At 40.1% G+C, this 15,607-nt stretch overlaps 1 protein-coding gene and 1 long non-coding RNA gene across 7 annotated transcripts in view; one reads left to right on the plus strand and one right to left on the minus strand.

Annotated features, from left to right (window-relative positions):
* The window catches only part of DAAM2 (dishevelled associated activator of morphogenesis 2), a 221,564-nt gene that overhangs the window by 23,957 nt on the left and 182,000 nt on the right, over window positions 1-15,607 (plus strand). Inside the window, exon 1 of one of the 6 annotated variants that reach the window (XM_086869268.1) lies at window positions 4,167-4,213. The exons of the other annotated variants lie outside the window; for them this stretch is intronic. The gene's annotated coding sequence lies outside the window, so the exon portion shown is untranslated. Of the gene's footprint in view, window positions 1-4,166; window positions 4,214-15,607 lie in introns of those variants that run through there. 6 annotated transcript variants of the gene reach the window in all.
* LOC111927528 (uncharacterized) lies at window positions 655-4,068 on the minus strand. The gene is made up of 3 exons (XR_002863600.2): window positions 3,878-4,068; window positions 3,186-3,321; window positions 655-2,835 (listed from the first exon to the last, which is right to left on the minus strand). It is a non-coding gene; the product is annotated as an uncharacterized LOC111927528 (long non-coding RNA).

The following is a 15,607-nucleotide window of genomic DNA, read 5'->3' on the forward strand; positions in this document are numbered from 1 at the left end:
AGTAGTTACTACTGTAATGGTGAAGAAGGCTGTTTCTGGCTTGTATCTTACAAATATTGCCAACTGTTGCCTAAAGATGGGCAAAAGGACTATCTATAACAGATGACAGAGAGGATCATGCTATGTGCTGACATTGAGAGGAAAAGATCTGAGTTCTTTATGGCTGTTTCTAAAGTCTCTTGATTTATAACTTTTAAATTGCTCCCCACTTTAAACATACACCTGTGTAATTATTGGCACTTTCATTCTTTGATCATTATTTCAGGCTTGCTTCATTTTCCTTTCTTCAAATACATTCTTTTTGGAGGAACTGCTGCCCCCAAAATAGCAATTCAGCTCTCAGTCAAACTTAAGTTTGAATAAGAAGCAGATAAAAGATAAAAAGATAAAACCCTTCTTTATTTCTGTATCCCTGCTCTCCTATCCATGTTCCAAATGGTGTTTTGCCATCTTTCTTCTTACAGGGACAATGCTTAAATCTGTAACTTCTGGGAAAAATGCTCTTTCTTTGGCTGTGTTCTGTCTCACTCTCTCCCTCCCTCTCTCTCGCCACTCTCTCTTTTCCCTCTCTCAGCCGCTCTCTCATCTCTCTCTTTCTCTCTGGAATATTTTCAAACCATGCATGAAGTAAACACAGAAAGCCAGAACTCATAGTTTTTCAGGACATCCCTGTTTTCCTCATTGAGAGAGTTTTATTGCAGTTGATAATTCAGAATATTTCTCAAGATGTATTCATGGTTTACTTGTACAGCCAAGTACAATGTTCTTCTGTGTTTTCTTTAACCGATCCCTGGTTACATTGTACATATTTTTCCTTCTGACTGTGGTGGTGCCCTGTATTCCAGGACCTTCTATTGGCAGCAACTGCAGCAGAAATTAATATTAAATTTGTACAGAAATGGTAAGGTTAGAAAGTCCTGTTTACAGTAACAAAATGTAGCACTTTAACAACCATGCAAAGGGAGACCAAGTACTCATTTTAGCTGGAATCTTGTTTTTAATAAAAGCCAATGCATATTCCCCTGCATTACTTGCACATGTTATTTGCCATTGTTCTTGCTCTCAGCTTCTGGTCAACTTACATCTTGAGGAATAATGATTTTGGAAAGGAAAATAGAAAATCATTATGCTGAGGAAAAGATGAGCTAAACTTCATGGTGAGCAAAACTTCCTAGTCATCCTATACAAATCACACAGTTAAAGATTCCCATATTTCCTACTTACTCTTAGAGATAATCTTTCTTCTCCATTGTCCTGGAGCCATTTGACATAGAGTTAAGGGAAAATATCTCCCTTCTTTACATTTGTTTGTTTGGTTTTTTTTACAAACTAAAAAGGTGGTGGAGAGGACATGTTCTTTCTGACTCCTGTTCAAGGTCTGCTTAAATCCTGGAAGTTACAAATACAGTTTTTTGTAGCCTTTTTTTTTGCTAATTAAAGTGTCTATCTTACATCTCTAAATATTTTTCTTATCCATGGTATACTGCTGTAGTTCGCAACCTCAGGATCATGTCCAGGGAAGCCGCAGGGTTCTGGGGACCATCATGGAACACCAACGAGACGGGCGTCTGTTCATGAAACCATTTATTCAGCATGGGAACAACTCAGATCTAGAACAGAGAGCCCCAAACAAAGGTAGGGTGATGGGTTTTGAGGAACAGAACTAGGGTGGAGTTCAGGGTCAGGGACCACTAGAAACACAGCAATGGAGAAACCCCTAGGGACTCAAACCTAATCAGAACTCCTGGGCCGCCCTTCACACTGGCTTTGAGGTAGGGTAACTTCATCCAGGGCTCGCACTGCCCATTCCCCAACACAGGGGGTTAAAATTCACACTCATGGCTTACAGCCATGCCTCTCCTTTAACAATGCTTATCTGAAACTAACTCTTTGCCTCCCTGAGGCATCTCACAACAGTATACCCATAGCACATACAGGAATTCTTTGTCCCTGGAAAGACTTGTCTATGGCGAAGATCACAAACAGGCAGAATACCAGGCAGAATGGAGGAGCCTACTTGCTGTTTCTGAGGGAAGAAACTACATGATTATTAAGCAGAACTTAATGGGATTCTGAAGAGTAGAACCAGAGTGCTTTAATATATTCAAAAGCAAATTATAGGAGGATATTGTATCTTTCTTGGAACATTATGATTAGCCTGGAAAATGAGAAGAATCAGCTGAACAGGTCAAAAGGAAAGCCACTGAGTTCAAGTGGTATTGATGGGAACAAAATAATGGCATCATAAAAATTGCTGGGAATCGTAACTTGTAGTTGTCTTAAAGAGTAAGCAAATTTGGCTCAAGTTCTTGGTTTGTTTACACCTTGCATCCCATTGGAGACCAAGGGCATCTTTGAAATGCTGAGAAAATCTTACTGAAGTCAGACATGTTTTTCTATGAGTAAGCAAAGAGTTTGGCCAGAGGCAGTGAACTTGTAGCTATTTCTTAGCTACAGTAGTGTAAATGTTTTTTGGTTGCCTCAGTCACAAATACATACTACACTGGAAAGAAAATTACATTTGAGCAGTATTCCTAAATGTTTTGCCTGCAATGTCTGAGAGTCTATGCTATCTATACCTGATCAGCTACAATTTGGTGATCTACCAGTGGATGTTTGCTAAGCTGCAGAAAGAATTCTTGTGGTGAAACTTGTATTTTGCAGGTTCAATATTGTGTTGCATTCACACAAAGGCAGGAGACATTTAGAAGCACTGAAGTACAATGAATATTGTTGTAGTCTGGTGGGGGTTTTGTTGGAACTTCTTCTGTTGTTGGTTTGTTGGTTGTTTTTTTTTTTCATTTCAGCTCACTGCTTCACCCCAGTCCTCTGCCCCTGAAAGAGACCACAAAGAACCAAAATGAACCTTGTCTTGTCCTTTTGGATCTTGTTTCTCCTTTCACGTTTGTAGTCTGTGGCGCCCCCCCACTAAAAGAATTGCTGCTTTCTCTATAATTGAGCAGTCCTACCATATCACTCTACATATGAAATTCTGTAATGCTTTCATTGATGGAAAGATACTGTTTTGGAGAAGGACACGAACAACATGAAAGTTTGGGGATCAGACTTTCCTTGCTGCTTTTCAGTATTGCAGAGATCACAGGATGTGATTATTATCCCTTCTGCAATCTCTCCTATGCAAGACGATGAAACAATGAAAATTAACCCCTAGTTACCTGCATTACCTGGTTACTTTAAAGGAAACTGTTGGTCTAAAAATCAAGCTGATCTTGAAAGCAGGACATTTAGGTTCTGTTTGTGACTCTTCCAATACTGCTTTGTATGGGTGTAGTTTTATGGCTTCTAATTCTCTTTCTTTATCTGGAGTTAGGAGAAAGAAGATTCCTTTATAATCATGACTCAAGACTAAATTTGTTGATATTAGTAAAGCATTTACTGATCCTTGGTAAGGAGGATCAAGGAGTAAGGTAATTTGAATGGTTATCAAACATGAATTGATGGCTGTCTTTGGCTGTTGAGACACTTCCTGCCTGTTGTAAATGGGAGTCAGAAAAAAAACCTACAGTATACCATGCAGTGACAACTCTGTTTCTACCTCTGTGAGAGTGAATAGGAAGTTATTAGGTGAGATTCTGCAGTTTGGGCTCTACAAGAGGTCATTTTTGATGGTTATAATGGTCCACTCTGACCTTCATCTAACAGGAATATCTTTCTGTCAAGTGCGGGGTAGCATGACCTGTACATTTATCCATAAAGCATGAAATTTAGAGCTGAATTTGTGTATGAAGCAAGTCATCACCTAAACACTAAGGAGAACAATATTTGCAAGAGGTTTTTGGTACTGATGTGGGGAGGGAGAATGGCCTTCTGCAAGGAGGTCTAATGCAGAATGGGGAAGTAGAGCACTTTTCAGTACCTGTTCTTTTCTGCCACCTTTTTGAGTGCTTAAATTCTTGGAATGGATGACCTTACAGTATAAACACCTGTCCATATAGATATTGTAACCAATAAATAGCAGTGCTAATCTGGTGTGGTGAATTCAGTGTACTTTGTATGGTTTAAGATAGTTCATCCCATTATCCATTAGTTCATTCTGATACCATTCTGGGTGGTCCAGTATTAGTAGTGTTTTGGGAAGGTGTTGCTATGACTATGTGATCATAATCAATGGATTCAAAGGCAAACTCACCCCCTCTGAGGTGAATATGCTTCAACTGAGACTGCAGAGCAAGCGCAGGAGAATGTATTTGGGGTGAGAGAATTTTTGTTACTTTCTCTGGGCCTCATGCCTGCCCATGGAAAATGTTGCCAATGCAGATTTGACTATTATTCTTTGCAACTAAGGTCCAGTCAGGAGCTAAAGGAAAAGTTGCCACTGTTCCAAGGAACTTTCAGTATAAACAAATTTAGGATCTGATACAGAGTTTGTGGAAACATTACTAACTTAAAAAGTAAAAGCAGGACTGGGGTTGTTTTTTATGCATGAGATGTTACTGCTGTTTTACTGCCTGGAGGAGAAAAGGTCTAATTCTTGGAGCCTTGTCCAAGTGAGAGTTCAGGCTGGACAATGCATTATTGGGAGTTGCCCAAACACTTCTTAGCTAGGAACACTGTGTTGGTGTGTAAGTGTTCCAGTGCACTGCTTTGATGGAAGGGAGGGTGAAGCTCCAGTGTAAACACTTGAGCTTTTTTTTCTTGGGAAAAATGTGTTACTAAATTGCAATTTACCCCTAAGCTCAGTAGAAAGATGGAGAGTGAATATAGTTTCAGTCTCTTTTCTCAGGGCTGAAGGCAGACATGCCATAAATGGATCCCTACGCTATCTCCTCAAACATACGACCCTTTCTCTGAATGTTGAAGCCAGGGACAAATGAAGCCCGAGTAGTCTGGCTCTGGAATGTGCAATAGGGCAATGGCATACATGTATATGCATATCTCCATACAGGGCCAACTCAAGATGTAATGTTGCCTCTGTTTTATCGTCATGTTCTTTTGAAAGACTAATGTTCTTCTGTCAGGCAAAGATGGTGGTCAGGGATGACAGGGATACAGGCAAATGGTGAGATTTTCTGCTTGTCTTTGAAGCTCTACCCATTCTTCTGGTGACATTTGTACTTGTTCTGTGCTTGCCTGATAGTTTTAGGGTGTCTGTAGAAATGAGCTTTTGAATTGTCTGTATGTGTGTCAATAGTGGTCAAGCCAGAACTTCAGTGATTAGCATGAAAGCATATGAAAGGCAATGAACTGCTGTAATACTTCCAAACTTGCACTCATGCAGAGGAATCTACCAAAGGACTGTGTATGGGATGCCTTGCGTAGCATGGCTAGAAAGTAATTAAATAAGGCATGTTCCCATTTGAAAACTTAAAGAAATGTAAGGAAGGGCACCAGATGTTGTTTCTGCTAACATATGCTGAACAACAATGAATCCAGCTGCAGCTTTGCTAATCTGCCATTGCATTTTAAGAAATTAAAGGGTTCTGGACTACCATAGTCCTTCCAGCACATATAATCTAACTGAAAGGAAAAATAATTCCTGTTTACTCAGTCAGTGCATGGACTCCTGGTGCACCTATCTTTGCCTGTGTCTCTACTCTTATACCATCATTTAGCACTTTTTTTTTGACAGCTTATTCTATTTACTCTTCTCTGCAAAATCTCAGTTCATAAAACAAGCTGAAGAATGTTAACAAGGGATGCTTCTCTGACAGCTGTGTGATATGCTGCTATCTTGTATGTGAAAAATATGCATGGTGTCCTACAAAGTTTGTGTAGACACAATTCATGTGCCGTGTAAGGACACAAAGGAATTAGGTTATAAGCCTCGCTTTCCATGAAAAATAGGATCTAAGTGCAGTCATAACTTCTGCTTATGCTCCTCTCTGACTTACACTCTCATAATAACTGAAGGAGATCTTAACTGGAAGTTTTGGTGTAAGCAGTTCTTGGGTACCACTAAAGGAGCTGTAGCTGTAGACTGAGAAGAGAGGGAGGCAAATATGTGGTAGTATGGAAAAACACATTTTGGTTTTAACACAGTGTTTGTTTAGAAATTTGAAGAAAATATTTTGAGACTACTAATAGGTGTGTTCTTGGATGTCTTCTCTTCAAACCTAGACAAACATGGCACTAATTGGAAAGCACTGGTAGGTGTTCTGTGTGCTATATCAAAAATGCATTGGAAAAACTCTTCTAGTTATTTTGCATGAACCTAGGAATCACAGAATTTTTCCCTTCTATCTTACAGAAAGTTGGGGTTGGATAGTCCTTGTTTAGGCAGCTGGAAAGAAATGCATGTGGCTTTGGCACATGCACGTAAGATGTACCTTATAATGCTACTGGACACGGAAATTTCTGTGGCTAAATAAGATTTCTGTCTCAAGGGCTGTCCATATGGCCCCTTCATCACCACTAATTCCACTTAGATTAACTGCACAGCACAAATATGGGTCAAAGCCTGGATTGTTGGGAGAATGAGTTCCCACTTGCAAACTGCTTCCCACTTGTTAGCAGCTGAGATCATAATGCTCACACTCCTCACAATAACCCACTTTAAAATGTATTTAGAGAGAGGTCTTGGCAGTCTGCTTGCTGCTTGTTCATACAAAGTGCAATCCTTGGTTTGTAATCCCACTCAGCATGTTAAGGCATTAGCTGTGGGCCATTGTCTTCTCTGATTTTATCTAGCACAAGGCAGGTCAACCGTGCTTGGACTAGCAATTCTACCCACTCCAGGTAACGTCTTTCCCTATAGCCTTTAGCAAGAGGAGAGGAATTACTCTTGGAAGTAATTAATTGTTTATTATAGAATTAAACCTGCTGGGTTGTTCCTGTGAACACTATGTCCTGTCTGCAAGTGGTGAAAGGAGATCAAGAGACCCAAGCGGAAGAAGGAGCAGATCTCATGGTGTCCCTGGCTCATATATGTCTATGGTTGTTGCAGTAGTGTCACAGTGCAGCTGGTCTGGACTGGACAAAGTAAATTTGACATAACATGGATGTGGTCTAGCCATAACACAAATCTAGTTTGGCTAGTGTAATTTATGTCTGAACCACTGCACACCACTGGCCAGGACACTGGGCAGGGAGAGAAGTCTCAGCCAATGGCTGTCTAGCCTGGGAAATTTGAATTGAGTATTCAAGTGAGTTCTGAATAATAAACGAGGTTGTTTGTCTCATGAGCACCTGGAGCACAAGTCGTGGATTCTTTGTCTCCCCAGCCGCCACGTTACACATGGTTACACTGAAAGTTGCTTCTCTTTCTCCTTTGTCTACTCTACTGGTGGCAAAGGTCACGTGTTGCAGACAGTCACTCCTAAAGCTGTAGCTAGTTCTGTTGTTTCCCATCGTGCCAGGTCACCTTATGGGGGAATTATAAAACTTAGCCATAAATGGCCTGCTTCATAAAGTCAGGATCAAACTTAACCATGTGAACAAACTTTCTTTGTTTTTTGCATCTGAAGTGGTCTTCAGTACTGTTTCTACTGATGAATTATTAATTTTTTCCCAAATTCATTCATTCATGAAGAAAAATGCCTTTCACTCAGGAGATCTGGAAGTGTATTAAGCACTGGCTACCCTAAGCAATGAGAAATAGAGGTTAGAGACCAGAACCTGCCCACACTGGTGTGAGTACAGAAGATTTCAGTGCCACTAGCCTTCCCATGTTTGTTACCACTCTCTTGCCTTCTGCTCTGGATACACAATGTATTGACAAATTATTAGGAAATAAGTCATCACAACAGAGAAAACTGTCCCTTTAGATGCTGAGGGGGGACTGCAAGGACATGCAAGTAACATAAGCATAGTTTTGATTGCTTTTGATTGCTTTCATTTTGTCAAGACTTAGTTTGATTAGGAGATCTGCATGCCTATTTCTGGGGCTAATACTGCAGTACAGAAGTGGGGGATGCAGTGAAATTTTATTCACTAGGGCTAAGGGCCTCATGGGTACAGAACCAAAGGCAAGTGTTTGCTTCTTGCCTCTGCTACTGACTTGAGTTTTAGACAACTTTAGCAATCACATTCTGCATGCATGTATAATGCCCTCCTCATCTACCTTAGTAGATTAAAAACATTTTGTAGATTAAAGTATTTATCAAGCACCTTAAAATTAAAGTGGACAGAGCAAAGGTAGGTGCAGTTTTGGTGAGTCACCTTTTTCCTGGCCTTACGGTCTTATTCCAGTGTGAGGTGTCTTCCGACCCATTTAGTAACACAAAGCTGGGTATTCACTGTGAAAGTACACAGGCTTCAGTATGCATCCGAACTTTAAGCAGTGTAGACAAAATTCAACATACCTGAGGAAATTTTGTTTAATTATTTTAATACATTCATAAATTATGGTAGCTGCTTGTGCTGCACATAGTCATGCTTGCAAAGGCATTCCTGGCACTTGTAAGAAATTTGATACAGAGTTGTTCTAAAACTCTGAATGGTTCATACAGCCTAGAATATAAACAGTCTTATAAAATGATGTATTTCTTATGCATGGTTGTAAAACACTTCTGGATCATTAAAAAACAAATATTTTTTGGCTAAATTGTTTTGCTTTCTTTATGAGATTGTACTTTCTTGGAAGACTTTTACTGCTGTTTTGAGACCACCATACTAGGAACTTTCTTTAGTATTTTTCCATTTCCTTCTTTTCTAAATGCAGAGAGCACAAAATATTCTTCTGGCATTTGAGCTGCAGTTATATTGAGTAGCTACAAACAGAGGGAAATGTGTTTCTGTGGTAGTTACTGCAGAGAAAGAATTTTGCTGAAATGTCTCTCCCCCACTGCCCTTTGGTGTCTGCTGAAAAGAAGCCAGTGTTTGAGGCCCCAGCTCTGTGCATCTGCTGGATCAGTTTAATGCAAATTTCTCCCCCTCCCCCTGCCCCTCTTTCCATTAGCAAGCTAGATATAAAACAGAAGCCATTGGATAAATAAGGAAAATGTGTAGCAGAGGAAGCCCTTGTGATTAGGGAACTGTTAACCAGTTATTTCATGACTGGCTTTCAGTGTATTTATAAAAATGATGCTATTCAGTGACATGTCGAATTACTATAAATGGTATTGGCTTGTTTGCTTTCTCATGGAAGCCAACTTTTAATTTATTTTTAACTTGGGCCCACTGATTATTTTTCAAGTTAGTGTAGTATTCATCAAAGATGCTAAAGTGGCAGGCAAAGCTTGGGCAATATACATTAAATTTGCACACAGCCTGTTTTGCCAGTGCACTCCAGAGTCCTGTGAAACCTTGTTAAAAGTGAGAAGCTCAGTTGGTGCCTGTCCATTTGCTGCCTGGGTGTTCCGGGGAGAAGGATGACTGACGTGATTTGTGACAGCTGCAGTGCTTAATTTTGTGATGTGGAAGCTTGTCCATTAGGAGCTGGCCCAAGACCCAGTAATCTCCTCCTCCCCCCTTTTTTTCCATTGATTGCCAGCAATCGTCACATCATTACATGCATTTACAATGTCCTTGTCAAGACTTCACTGTGTGCACATGGTTTAAATCAATGATTTCCAAAATAGGGGGAGCAAAAGTACCAGAACTCCCTATTTGCCTCCAACAATGTGCTTGTAAATTTCAGGGACAGGGAGAAAAAAAAATACAGCTCATGGAAAAGTGCCAGGAGGTTCTAGTCTGTAATTCACTCTGTGCTTTGGACAAAGAGGTGAGTCTTGCATCATGGTCTAAATGTGGTGATTCTTAGGCTTCCATGCAATTCTTCTGGAACAAATTTCAGAGAACAGAAAATCTTTACAGCAGCAGTGGGACCTGAGGCAGATTCTCAAAGCTGTCGTCATACTAAGGCATTTGTCAGGTCTGGTCCACTTGGTGAATGGTGGCTAATAACTGGTACCTAGAAGTGTGGAAGGAGATCATTGCAAACTTGGAACACGGGTTTTATCTCCCTTGCTTTAGTTAGGGAGTAGATTGCAGTTCTTACCACACTTTATGGAGTTTCCAAAGAATCATCAGGGCTATCAGTCTTAGTAAATGAGGTATCTGTGGGACTAAAGCATTGTACAAAACTGTCTTAAAGACAGCTCTGGCCTGAGTAGTGAATTGAAGATGAGAATCTTGCACAAGTGCTAGGGAGCTATTTCCTTGCTAATTCAATCCCAAGGAGTAAGCAGTCATTCTAATAGCACAATTTTCTTGTTTCTAGTTATATTCTCCCAAGAATCAGTACCCAAACAGTAGCTCTGCTCTGCACAAAATGGGAACACTTGAAATTTAGACTGAACTGACACCTCAATGAAATATTCAATAGAGTTTTTTTACACTGGGACACAAAAAAAAGGTATGCAAACTTGGTATATTTTTCCCTTCTACGTTTTCTCTGATTCTGAGAGATCTGGTGCATCATAGAAAATGTTGTTTTCAAAGCATTCAGCCTGACCTTGGTAGTCATCCAGTTTATGTGTCTTGAGAGAGCCTTCTTCATAATATTTACATTTGATATTCTAATTGGAATGGAGAAGACAGCATTTGTTTGTACATTGCTGGGGCAAAAAATAGAGAGTTTTCAGTCATACCATAGGACAGCCTTTTTGTTAACAGGCTGTTTTCCAGTCTGGAAATTTATAACCTACTTAGAAATAAGTGTCTCTTGGCTGCGGTTTAATAGTAGATGCATTTATGATGTCTCCTCTACAATTCAAGTATTGCTATTTAAGTAGGTGAAATATAAATAAGAATAATTGGAATTAATTTTGACTCATTTTTGGTTTTACTGCTACCATAATTGACAGCAGAATTTAGTCCTTGCAGCCATCTAACCAGGAAATAGCTTTGCCTTGTCCACGTCTCAGTTTCATCATCTGTCAGATACAGAAATGATTATGTTACTTGGAACCTCTGTTTGACAAAAAGAAAATCCTTTTCTGTGATCCAGTACCCCTTCCCTGTTTGTTGTGTTTATTTGTTTATTTTCTTACTGGTTAATTCCTTGTTTAGTAACTTAACAATTGTAAAGACCCTTCCAATGTACCCACTGCTTGCAGGGACTGTCTCAATAGAAGGCCTTCTCTGGTAGGTAATGAAAGTATAAGGAATAGGAAATAAGGTAAAAAGTCAGACCATACTTGGTTCAGCATCCTAGTCACAGCCTAGCATGGTTGTGCTGGAATCCTGCTGATGGAATGTCCTGACATTATGGTGTTTATTTCTACCACGGCTCTGAAATGTAAACAGGACATTGTTGGATGCTAGTTCAAGGGACTGGAAATGACTGAGAATCCTGGACTATTGGGCTATTGGTAGGACACAAGGAAGTGAATTTTACAGGAGAATTGGCACATGGCACTAGCAGTGCACAGGACCACACGTCAGAGGAGGTGTTTTCAGGATGGGTATCTGACGTATGTTTGTGGGGAGGAGAAAAACACAGCAGTAGTGTCAAAAAAGTGCATCAAAATATGCAGAAACTTGTAGGACATTTGGCATATCAGGATGCTCTCTGCATCCCATACTAATGGGATGAAAGACAGAGAGTTTGCCTTCAGCTTGAAATAGATGCAGAATAAATGGCAGGCTATCATTGTGGGATTTATTTTCCTCTGTACCTTGTATTGCAATAGTGAATTCACCTGAGGAACAGGAAAGTAGAAGAGAGGTGGCCAAGTTACATCTCTTGCTCCAGCCCTAGAGCCCAGAGGGCATGGACAGGAGGTAGTACAGTCAGGGAGGTGTTGGTTTAAGTGGTTTAATGCACGAGAAAGTTGGTTGTTTTTCTCTTAGGCAGACCAAAATAAATGAGTGGATATTGAACTCCAGTCATGGCTCCCTCCACTATGAAATGGAAATGAGCACATACAACTTGTGTAGGATGGTGCCTGCTGAGTGTGTTTGGGGAAGAGCGAGATGAGCCATGACAAAACTATCTCCATGTGCTGTGAGGCACTTGAGAGTCATGTTGTTAGAAAGAGGGTTGCACCCCACGTCTTTCCTGTTAGAAGACTGTGATTTTTGCAAAGACCAGCTGCTAATGCCTCCTCTGTAGCATCCCTTGTAGCATTGAAGACAGAACTGTGTTGTAATGAATATAAAGGGGATAATTTATTGAAGTTGCTAAGTGCATACAGACCCTGTAATTCACTCTGGCTCTCTGGCTTCCAGACTGGCTGCCTGATGTTGCCACACAAGGTCTCCCTACGTCTTGGTCCGGTGTCTGTAGCAACAAAAGGACTGAATAAAGAGAGACCAAGTTTTCTGTGCTGCCAGTTGTTGTTCACTGGGCTTTTTGTAATAACTTTCCACATACTCTGCTGGTGCATTTCACAGCAAGGCATATTTTTTTGTTAGGCATCTTCCAGCTGTTTTCAGGAGCATCTTACTAGCATGGTTGCCAGTGTTGGTACCTTTTTAGTGAAGTGCTTTGAGCCTCTGCTATGCTGCTTGGGCTGGACTTCCATCTGGATCAGAAATTGGAAATTTATTACTTGGAAATGGTTTTTAAATGTGAAACTGACACCAGTTTCTTATTACTTACCAAGTCCTGAGGGCAGACTAACATTCCTGATGCTGCTGTAGGTGTTAATGGGTTCATCAACTCAAGAAGAAGGGTGCCCTGAACTCTGCTCTTGGCAGTTAGTAAAAAAGGGAACTGACTTTCAAATATTTTGTTTTTAAACTTGTGGGGGTTTTATGATGTTTACATTAGCAAACTGGAATTTGTGAGGCAGACTTTTTTTTGTTGACTGCTTAGTTCCTAGAAATCAAATTGATAGTAAAGCCTCAGTGGGCTGCTGGAACTGGTCTTGCTGAGCACCTCTGCAGATGCAAGAGAACAAGAATCTGTGAGTGGGACTACTGTGCGTGCAGGCCTATAAGTTTGATTTACTTGGTATGATTTCTCTGCCTCAAAGTAATCAGGGAGGATATTATTATGCAGATAATTTTTTTCTGCAGGATTTTTTTTCTATATTGCTTTCAGTTGCATGTAAATAGCTCAAAAGCCTTGCTCCAAATCTGGAGAGATTCCAAGATGTGGTTTTTAGTTTTGTTATTAGAATAGTTTCTATCTTGTGTTGTACAGCAAGATAGCATTGCGAGCAAGATTTAAAATCTGAATTAACTGGCATTACTCTGGGCTCTGCCACGTACTTGCTGAACGGTCTTAAGCAGGCCATCACTTTCTTCATACCTGTATTGTGATATCCTTGTATCCTGTCAGATTGCCATGAGAAATAACTTCTGTTTTAAACTTGACTAGCTCCTTTGATCCAAGAATGAGCTGTATTTCAAGTGACCATTGTGTACATGACAGACTGCTGCAGAGGTCATAAATGGCACATTACAGAATTTAACATTGATTGATCTCACATATTGATGGATGAGACTCAAAAGCTTATCCTGTAATTATTTATAGAGGTACTTATAGGTTGATTACTATTTATAATTAGCTATACAGAGAACATTTGGTGATAGCATTTTCAATCTAGAAAAACTAAGTCAGGGCCCAAACTCTGGGAACTGAAACTTGGCAAATGATACAATTTCTAAAGTGAGAGGCAGTTTACTGAGATTTGTAGTACATTTTCTACTGCTGGAAATCTTCAAATGAAAGGAGATGCCTATTGAGAATTATATTCTACTTCAGGCAGGAATTAATTTATAGCAATGTTGTAGCTTGAGCTATGTATGAGGTCAGACTAGCTGATTGGTACAACCCCTTCAGCTTTATAGTTCATATAACTTTTTTATCAGATCGATGGATGCAAGTCTCACTGAAGCCAGTGGAAACCAAATAAACCCGAGGCCAGGGTTTTACACTGTTGCTTTTCACATCCTTCATGTGTCCAGTCCGTATTCACTTGTTGCCCAACTAACATACAGAAATATCTTCCAGTTTTGCTTTTATCTCCTTAGCACTGCATGGTTATCACTTAGCTTGCTACCAATCTGCAGTACTTTCCACACACATCTTTAAAGTGTGGGATGTTTCTTTTTTTTGTTTTGCTTGTTTCCTTGAAATGGGATTTGAAAAGTGATCAATTATAAGCATATCTAAAAAGCAGCTGTCGTGGTTTTAAACCAATAACTAAGAAAATTACTTACTTCTTGCTGTGAGATATGGATTAGAACAAGAGCAAAACAGGCATACAACTTAAAAGGGAAAAAAAAAAAGTTTATTGACAAACTACAACAACAAGAACACCAGAATAAACCTCCAGAAAAACCTTTCCATCCCTTATCTACCCACCACTTCCCCGTTCACATGACAACAGAGACAAAAACTCTGGAACTTTGAAACAATCCCAATTCTTGCTAGTCTTTTCACCAGTCTTTATAGAGAAACAGAAGTTTCTTCCTGTTAATTTATGGAGTTTCTCACAAGAAAACTATTTTTGTTATAGTTTTCTATTGCCCTAATGTTAGCTGCTCAGAGCTGCTATTATTAGAGTTCACTCCTCCCATTTTCACATCACTCTGAAGTATGTATGGGCTATGAGTCTAGAGATAGCATTTTTAAGGATAAGTTATTCAAAGGCAAAAAAAGTCTTCTTCATCTGTTTCTGTGAGCTTCACCAGAAAACAGTTTTCTCATTGCCTCTCAAGGCTTCAAATCTCCCAGCACTTCACTATACTATAATTACTCTTTACTCAAATTTACACTTTGAACACTATTCCTCTCTAGATCCTGTATCATGAATTAAAGGAGTTCTTTTCAGGACTTCATTGTCCATCTCCATAGTTTTAACAGGGAGATATTTCAGCTTAATTAAAACATCTTCTTAATTCTCTACCTTTCCTGAAGCTTCTTTCCTTTCCTATCACTGGTAGTTTATAAAGTCTCTTTTCATGTTGATCACTCTCTCTCTCTCTCTCTGGATAAAAAGATTAATCCGCAAGTCTCATCTGGGTAATGAAAGAGTTAAAATCTTGCCCAGGCTTTTGTAGATGGTTCAGAGATCTCTGCCGAACAGGAGCTGGAGCTGTCTGCGATAGAAAGTTCCTCATGGCTGCTCTGGAGCGTGTAGTCGCTGCTCCAACCCGCTGCAAGTCCAGAGCCTCTCTCTCTCTTCACTGGGCAGTTTCCAGTGAATTAGTTACAGTAAAACCTGCAGCCGAGCCCGGCCCCATCCCCGCCCGGCCGCATGGCATGGGCAGGGAACGGGAGGCCTGGAGCTCCGCCACCCTCCACAGCCAGGAAAACAAAGAGAACCCAAAGAGCTCTGCTTTTACATTTTAAGGTAGGGTTCACAAGTTGATCCCACTTTTCAATGGCCTAAACTGCTGTCAATTCCCAGCAATGACCGATAATTGGTCAGGAGAAAAGACTCCAAGCACTTCCCAGCAACTCCAACTCCCTTAAAGGTAAAGTAACTCCATGACAGCAGCACATCACATTGTGGACACAAATGGAAATTCCTACTCTGCTATCCCTTTGGCAATCATTGGTATAGAGCATTAATTTATAATTGCATTTACATTGTTTTAGTTTTTCTCCCCAAGCACTGTAGCGTACAAAACTGCTCAGCAAAAGAAAGGATTCTTGGCTACTGAGTTGCTCCCCATGTTATGTCAGAGAGAGAGATATGTGCTTTTAATTTCCCACCTGTATCTTATGGTACAAGGCAATGAGCCTGGTGGATTTTGTTTATTCTGTCTCCTACTGTGTGCTATACTACCTGTTGAGAGTGGAGGAAAA

The sequence above is a fragment of the Cyanistes caeruleus genome, chromosome 2 (assembly GCF_971803275.1).
Source record: "Cyanistes caeruleus chromosome 2, bCyaCae1.hap1.1, whole genome shotgun sequence".
Classification (NCBI taxonomy): domain Eukaryota; kingdom Metazoa; phylum Chordata; class Aves; order Passeriformes; family Paridae; genus Cyanistes; species Cyanistes caeruleus.